This window comes from Monodelphis domestica, chromosome 8 (assembly GCF_027887165.1).
Source record: "Monodelphis domestica isolate mMonDom1 chromosome 8, mMonDom1.pri, whole genome shotgun sequence".
Lineage (NCBI taxonomy): Eukaryota > Metazoa > Chordata > Mammalia > Didelphimorphia > Didelphidae > Monodelphis > Monodelphis domestica.
Genome location: NC_077234.1, coordinates 107255142 through 107263546, shown reverse-complemented (window position 1 = coordinate 107263546; position 8405 = coordinate 107255142).

Below are 8405 nucleotides of genomic sequence, written 5' to 3'. Positions count from 1 at the left end.
AAACCTTTCTCTTCAGCTCTCTTTTAGATTGAGTCTTTCTTCCGAGTGACCCATCCTTTTCTTTTGACTTCTGTTGTTCTTCTTCAACTTTCCATCAAATTCTTCCAAATTTCTCCTTCTCAAATTAAATTTATGCTGTTTTTCCCAAGTATACATCCACTAAAATCACTCTCACAGTATCTTTTTTTTTTCCTTTTCCCTCAGTTCAAGTCCTTCTCCTCTAGATCCTTCTGACTCATAACTTTCTCCTTCAGCAGAGAGAAGTAGGACTTCTAGTTATCTATAAATGTGTATAACTGAATCAAGGAACATACTGCACTACTCAATTAGGACTACTATATAAAAATAGAAACCCTTTATTAAAATAAACAAGCATAAATAAATGCTAATCACTACTGTTTAAAATAATGATACTCAATTACAAGCAAGATTTAAAGAGGTATAAACACCTAGGCACCATTTCCATTAATCCTTACAAATTGCTGATCATAATGCATTCCTTCTTTTTCCTGAATAATTAAATATGAAAGAGTTTAACTATTTATCTCATTTACTATACTCATTTCTTTAGTCCCACATAGTTAAAAATCTGTCTGTAGACTCTCTTTCCTAATTTTGTTAATGATCAGGGTGAAAGACACTTAAAGAAAGACTATTTCTCCTTTCTTTATATAAACCATTTAAAATCTCTGGTCCTCCATTTCTTCATTTGTAAAATGAGGTTCCCAAGATGAAATAGTTACTATATGAAATAGTTTATATAAAATCTAAATCTATGCGATAATCTAAGTTTTGTGATGATTTCATAAAAATAAATTCTTAAATTACCTTCTCCGTGCAATAAATTAATGATCTCAATATTTAGACTTCTTGATTTTTTTTATAGACAAGTTGATAGGTAGAATGATCAAAAGCATTAAAAAAAAACTCTGAAGTCAAAATCATCAAATGCAAACCTCACTTCCAAAAAAACAGCTGTTAGATGATGGAAAGGTTACTCTTATAAATGTATAGACCCTGTAAATGCATAAACCCTGAAGGTTAACTTTCTCAAGGTCCACAGTTAGTAGATCCACTTATTCTGACTGCAAAACATATGGCTTCTAAATAAAGATATGTCTTTAAAATGGCAAAGTTGTCTCTTGAATATAAAAACGAATATCCTATTGACCTAATAACACCATAAAAACTAGTCTCAAATCAGAAAAATGACCTGATAACCACAGAAAATATAGATGAATACAAATCAAAGTAATTAGTTGTATGTAGTCAGAGGTACAAATTCACTAAATGAATGAGATATCTAATTCTGTAATATTTTTACTATATTCCCTCGCACTAAATATTTGAAATGCTTAATTTGGCTTTCTTTGATCCTTAAAGCTTTACTCATGGAACTATTGTTATTTCATTCATTCATTCTTCACCATGTTGTTATTATGAAAATACACTATAAATCTTAAAGTATAACATAAATATATTTTATACTCAATTTGATATGCCTAAAGCACAGTTTTGACTAAGAAACATCAGTCAGTCCTTATTAAGTCTAGGATCAAATAAATACGAACTCTTTTATTTGGCATTTAAAGTCCTTCAAAATCTAATTCCCAACCTATCATTCCAGACTGATTTCATTCTCCCTCTCACTCTGACATCCAGCCCAAATGGCCTACTTGCCATGCTTCATGTAGGAACAATTATCTCTTCCCTCTATATCTTTTCATAGGCTGTATCTTCTTTTTTCCTTTCCTCCTCTAAGAACCTTAGTCCCATTTAAGGTGCAGATTAAGTGTATTCTCCTATGACACCCTAGATTATGAGTATTCCTTATCCCATCCCACCCCATAATTTTTTGCATTTATTTTGACTCTGTTTTGTTTTTACTACTTGACTGTTCCAATCTAAAAGAATATAAGGCTCTAGAAAAAAGGGTCATCAACCTGGGATCCACAAAACAAATTTTTTGGAGTAAATAAAAATGGATGGATGAAAACATTATCTTTTTTTGACTAACTTTCAAGATTCTTCATAATCCATTGTATTTTATTGTATTCATTTAAAATATCATGTAGTTTTAAATCTGAACCTTAAAGGAAGCAAAAAAAAAAGAAATGATTTTTTCCTTTGTTTTGTTTTGCTTGGAAATATGTGTGTGAAAGAAAGAGATTGCAGGTTTTACTGTATTTTAAGAGATTATAAAGATATTGCTTAGCTGAGCTCTATCGGGAGTGTCAGAGTAGCATTTAAAATCAGATTTGTAAGGAACTTAGAAGCCATGTAGGCCAAACTATACCTAACCCAAAAAATAACATTCACAACCAGATGCACAAGAAGAAATATTTTCAGTATCTGGGAGTCAGGGAACATTGGGTGAGTCTCTCTTGGGCTGCAGCATATTTAGAGAAGTTAATTCTGACCTAACATAAAGCAATAGCTTCTAGGGGAAGAATGTGTCCACTAACATACTCTTGAGGAGAACAAAGTTGACTCCATTTTCAAGGACAGAGTTTGGAAAAGAAAGAGAATACTGGTGCACTTATTTGCTGGCTACAGTTAGAGATAAGTCCACACACGTCCAGTCATTCTACAAATCAATTTACAACTAGATATAAAAAGTTACTGAACTGTGATTATCTTTTGACCAAGCTTTGCCATTACTGTTACTGAAAAAATCAAACAAGGGAAAAAAGGTCTTACTGGTACAAAAACACTTTAACTGTTTTTGTTTTTGTTTTTAGTGATAAGTGACTGAAAAGAGGGTGTCCATTGATTGAGACATATTTGAACAAATTATGGTATGTGATATGAATGTGATTGCTCCATAAAAATGAATGTAGGAAACAGTTTCAAAGAAACCTAGAGTAATTCGGATGAATTGTAGAGTAATCAGAACGAGAAGAATTCATATTATAACAACATTATAAAAAGAGTTTGAAAGTTGTAAGAACTCTTATCAACACTGATCAAACATAATTTATAGGAACAAAACTGAAACTTATTAATCACCTCTCCATGAATGGTTTTTGACAGGGCCAATATGTGAATTTGTTTTACATGACTATGCATATTCAATGGAATATTTAGGTGTTGGTTTTTCCCCAATTTCTCTTTCACTAGGAGGGGGAGGAGATGTAAGAGATAGGAAAAATAAATAGTTAATTGAAGAAAAATATAAAAAGAAAATATTTTACCATCTTGTTAATCACATCAAATTCATTTCAATTTTTGGTAACTCTAATTAGTTTCCCTCTTTGCAACCTTATCCTCAGTGGCGCCTTTTGGATCCAAATACAATCACTGTCATTCAATTTCTACACAAGTCTTTTAAATATTTGAAAATAACTTTTATCCCCACCTTCCTTCAGTCCCATTGTGTCTTAGAACAACATGAGTTCCTTTAGCCAATCCTTCTATGACATGTAACAAAGGCACTTCATCTTGATTCTCTTCTCTGATTATATTCCTTCCTTTCAATATCCTTCTTAAGCATCATTCTTAAAATTGAACCCAGGGCTTGTTATGTGGTCTCTTTAGGTCAGAAAAGAAAAGTCCTATTATTGAAAATTATGCCTCTCTTAATGCATCCCAAGATCACATTAACATTTATAGCTGCCAAATCACATTGAGAGCTCATATGGAATAAGCAGTACATTAAAAGAGTCTAGATATTTCTTTTTTTTTTGACAGAAAAACAAACTATTGCTTTACCATATCCTTGAATATATCCTATAGTTGTTAATTTGAACTTTTGGACATGAATGTAATTTCAATTTCATTCTTTATTTCATTTCGTCTTATATAAAGCTTCATGTTCTCGCCTACTAAAGCCTTTTTTTTTGTTGACTATTATTTGGCAGGTTAGTTATCTTTTCCTGTTTTGTCATCTGCAAATGTGAAAAGCAAGGCATTTATATCCCTATTCAAAACATTTATAAAAATACAATTGAATACAAAATCATAGATCCTTGGGACAATCCACCTGCCTAGCTGACATCAAATGACTATTTTTTTTTAAGACTTGCCATTCAGTTTTGGATCCATCGCACTGTATTTTCATTTAGTTCACCTCTACATCTTTCCATTAAGAACAGTAAGAGTACTTCAACAGATAAAAATCTAAATAAATGATATGTACAGTTTTCTCTGATGTGACACTTTAAAAACCTTGTCAAAAGAGATGTAAATAAGATTAATTAGTCTAGAATGACTTGTTTTTGATAATATGATGCTAATTCAGTAGTTATTGATGCCTTTTCTAGATCCTGACTATACATTTCTGTCTAGAATTTTTCCCATAATTAAAGTAAAGGCTAAATTTTGCAGAATCTCTTCTTATCCTTTAAAAAAGGGAAAATAAAGTGGACCATTTGCCTTTCTTTAATCTTTTTAATTTTCTCCAAAATAATTTTCATAATCTTTGTTAAAGTCCTTTGTTCTGCCCATTTTCCAATATCAATGGTTTGTAGAAGTTACCATTAATATTTCAATTGAAGACTTTATTTTATCATATTGATTATTATTTTTAACCTTTATACTGAAAGGCTTGGTCTATTGTTAATGAAGCTATTTTCTCATCATTGTTTCCACTTCTCTAAAATCTCATTTAGATGTAACTTTTTCTAACTTAATCTCACTTTTTCAATCAACAAACATTTATTTAGGGCAGTTCTATGACGGAATGGATAGAGTTCTGGAATTGGAGTCATGAATACCTGAGTTCAAATTGAGCCTCAGATATTTAGTCTCTGGCTGGGTTTGGGCTAATAACAACCTCTTAAGCCTTAATCTACTGAAAGGAAATGACATAATAGCCCAGTATATTTGCCAAGAGAACTCCAGGAACATTAAGATCCTGGAAGCACAAGGAATCAGAAACAACTGAAAGCCTGAACAACTGTGTTCAAGAAACAAGTTCAGTGAAATGAGGACCATGTTGGTAGAAAACTTGTACAAAATTGGCTAAGTAGTCAGTAGAATTTTGTTCCTCTATTGGTTATAACCTTGTATCCAGGATAATTGTCTTAACATTTTATTTTTAAAATAACGTTGGTACCATAACCAGATTAATCTTATCATGTGTATTTGTGTATCTCTCTCTCTCTCTCTCTCTCTCTCTCTCTCTCTCTCTCTCTCTCTCTCTCTGTCTCTCCACCCCCCCCCGTGTGTGTGTGTGTGTGTGTGTGTGTGTGTGTGTGTGTGTGTGTGTGTGCGTGTACTTGAGAAAGTAATGTATGGAAGAGTATGTAATCTTTCAAAAATATTAAGAATGTTATAAAGCATAAAACTTTAACTGTTGTAAGTGTGATTTTTTTTTTTTGTTGTTAACAGGTTAATGTTTTTCTCTTTTGAAAAAAAAATCTGGTCATTTTGTTCCTTTGCATCCATGCAAATCCACCAGTTACCATGTGATTTCTCAGTGATTATTTTTATGTGAATCCAGTCAGAAAGTGCCTGCATCCTGTAAAATGATCCTGTTTTCTATCATTCAGCTCAACTCGCATTTCAGTCTGTTCTCCAGTGACACCAGCATTTTTCTCATTGCATGAATCACTGGCTTTACATTTTCTTTTAGTTGCATACACTGTATTATAAAGAAACATAATCCCTTTAAACACATCAGTAAACATATTCAAGTTGCCACTGTGTTATCTTTTGCTTCGCAGTGACCTGTACATGTCTTATTATTCCAAAGCTCTCTCTACATTTTGAGTAGGGCTTTCTTTTTTTCTCCAAGTGGAGAGCCCATGGGTATAAGGCAAGTTCTGAGGTTTGAACTCAATATGTGACTTCTCTGATGCAAGGGTGTTTGCTCATAAAATGTCTTTCTAGGGCTTGTGGAAATGAAAAACATTTCTGGACACCTAGTTTTGCTCACCAAAATGAAGTTGAGAACATATGTGTTCATTAGATTACCTGAATGATTAAAGATTAAAGAAAGACAGCTGAGAGGGGACGGGGTTAAAGGTTGCAGATTGTGAGAAACATTAAATGTTATTTCCCAAAGCCAAAGAGGTACCTCATTTCTTTTAGGGTGAAAAATTCCAGTGTTCACTATCAGTATCGATTTTGCATGCAAAAATCACTGCATCTATTTTGCCCTTCTAATCAGGAAGGATTTCACAGGACTTTATAATGATGGAATGTGCTTTTTCTGTACTCCCTCACAACACTGACTTGTCACAGTTTTTGTTTTCAGCTTCTGCACACTAGTCTGCAAGTAGATTAGTCCAAACTTCAGTACCCAATGTGAAGGTAATCAAAGAACCATTTGTTTCCAGCATCAGCTTTTTTGAGGGGGAGAAGGGATGCTATTAGCCTTTTCTCTTTCATTTCTTTTTTTTTTCAAAAATCCCTTACCTTCTGTCTTAGAATCAATAATGTATATTGGTTCCAAGGCAGAAAAGTGGTAAGGGCTAGGCAAGGGATGTTATTTTGCCTAGAATCACACAGATATAAAGTGTCTGAGGCCATATTTGAACCCATGACTACCTATCTCCTGGCTGGGTCTCATTCTACAGAGAGTCTCTAGCTGCCCCCATTTCTCTCTCATTTCTAAAGGACAAAATGAATATCTCTTATATTTGAGTGTCCTATGATTTTCAGTGCTGTTTTCTGACTCCAGCAACATATCGTTTTAGTGAATCTTTTAAACATTCTACTTTCATTAAATATTTGTCTATTAGAAATTAATTAAATTGTATACTAGTAATCATCCTATTACTCCAGAAATATCAGTCTCAGTTTCTGGTTTTAAGCCCATTATTTCTTTATTCCCTTTCATAGCTTACTGAGTATTTATTTAGCTAAAGGCATGGCTACCACATGCTATGTGCTTAGGAAAACACTTTACCTTATATTTTCATAAATTTTTGGTAGCACATGCACCAAGAATTCAATAATATGAATTTATTAAGTGCTCACTATGTGACTGGTTTGGTACTAGTCATGATTCTGCTAATTAGGCTGCTTGTAGAGTCTATAGTTTATTATTCTGTCTGAAAGTGATAGCATATTGAATCCTTCCATTTGGGAGTACAGAAACAATCACTGCTTAAAGTCTTTCTTGGTTTCTTTTGCATTTTCTATTTTCCTCTGATGAATCCAGATATTTCTGCATTAATGATTTGAAATGAAGTCCGTATTTTTCATCATTTATCACAAATTCATATTTAGCAAGAAACATTTATGGAGAATAGAGACAAATAATTCAACTTTATTGATAGCTCAGAATGGTATGCTTATTACATTTTCAGTAAAACAGTCTGTCCCAGACATGCTGACTCTCTTAAGTACTTCCTGTCTATTGAACAGGAAGTTACTCAGGAAAAATGAAGCTTTTATGCATGTTTGTTTTAACTTCCTTTGCCATCCTTCTTTTGAAGAAAACATGAAGGGTTCCATCAAAGACGGGGAAAATGATACTAGTCACGGATGAGGATACCATAATACCAAAGAATGCCTGGTATTAGATAACAAAGGGATTCATGATCACTTGTTCCAACTCAGAGAAAAATTCAGCCCTGGACAAAGATAATATCCTTTTCTACAAAAGGAAGTTTTGTGAATGGACAAAGTAGCATTAGCAGAATGTTCAAAAAGATTTTATTATGTATCTACTAAGTGTCAGACATTGTGAAATGCACTGGAAGTAGAAAGAAAATAATACTACTGCTACTATTAGTAAGAGCTCAAATTCTAACAGAATAAAAAATAACTACATACATGTATATGGAGAGAGAGTGACAGAGAGGGAGATGGGAGGGGGGGTAGATAATTTGGGAGTAGACTCAGAGGGAATGTCCTAAGATTAAGGAGGACTGGAAAGGAAAAGATGAGACTTTTGCTCAGACTTGAAAAAAATCAGGGAAACTAAGAGATGCAACATAAAGGGGGCAGCATGACATAAAGGGAACAGCGTATTCCAGCATAAGGGTCAGCCACTGAAAATGGCCGGAGTTGGGAGATGGAGTATTGTGTTCCTGAAACTAGTCAAGTGGTCAGTGTCCCTAGATCAGAGAGTATGTGGATGGAATCAAGGTGTAAGACTGGAATGGTAAGAAGAGCCAAGAGATTTTAAGGGCTTTAAAAGCCAAACAGAGAAAAAAAAAAACATAATTAAAGCCTAGAGGAAATGGACAGGAAGTCTTTAAATGTTATCCAAGAAAAAGTATGATATGGACAAATTTTTGATTTAGGTTATAGTTTCAGTCAAAAAGTTACACACACACATATATATATATATATATATATATACATACACAAAAGATTTTGATATTAAAATACTAATAGTAAATTACTATATACTAAAATTAGTACTTACTATATGTAACCAAATGGTACCTCTAGAGTCAGTATATGGAATAGTGGATAAAAAGCCAGACTCAAATCCTGGAAAATGTAGT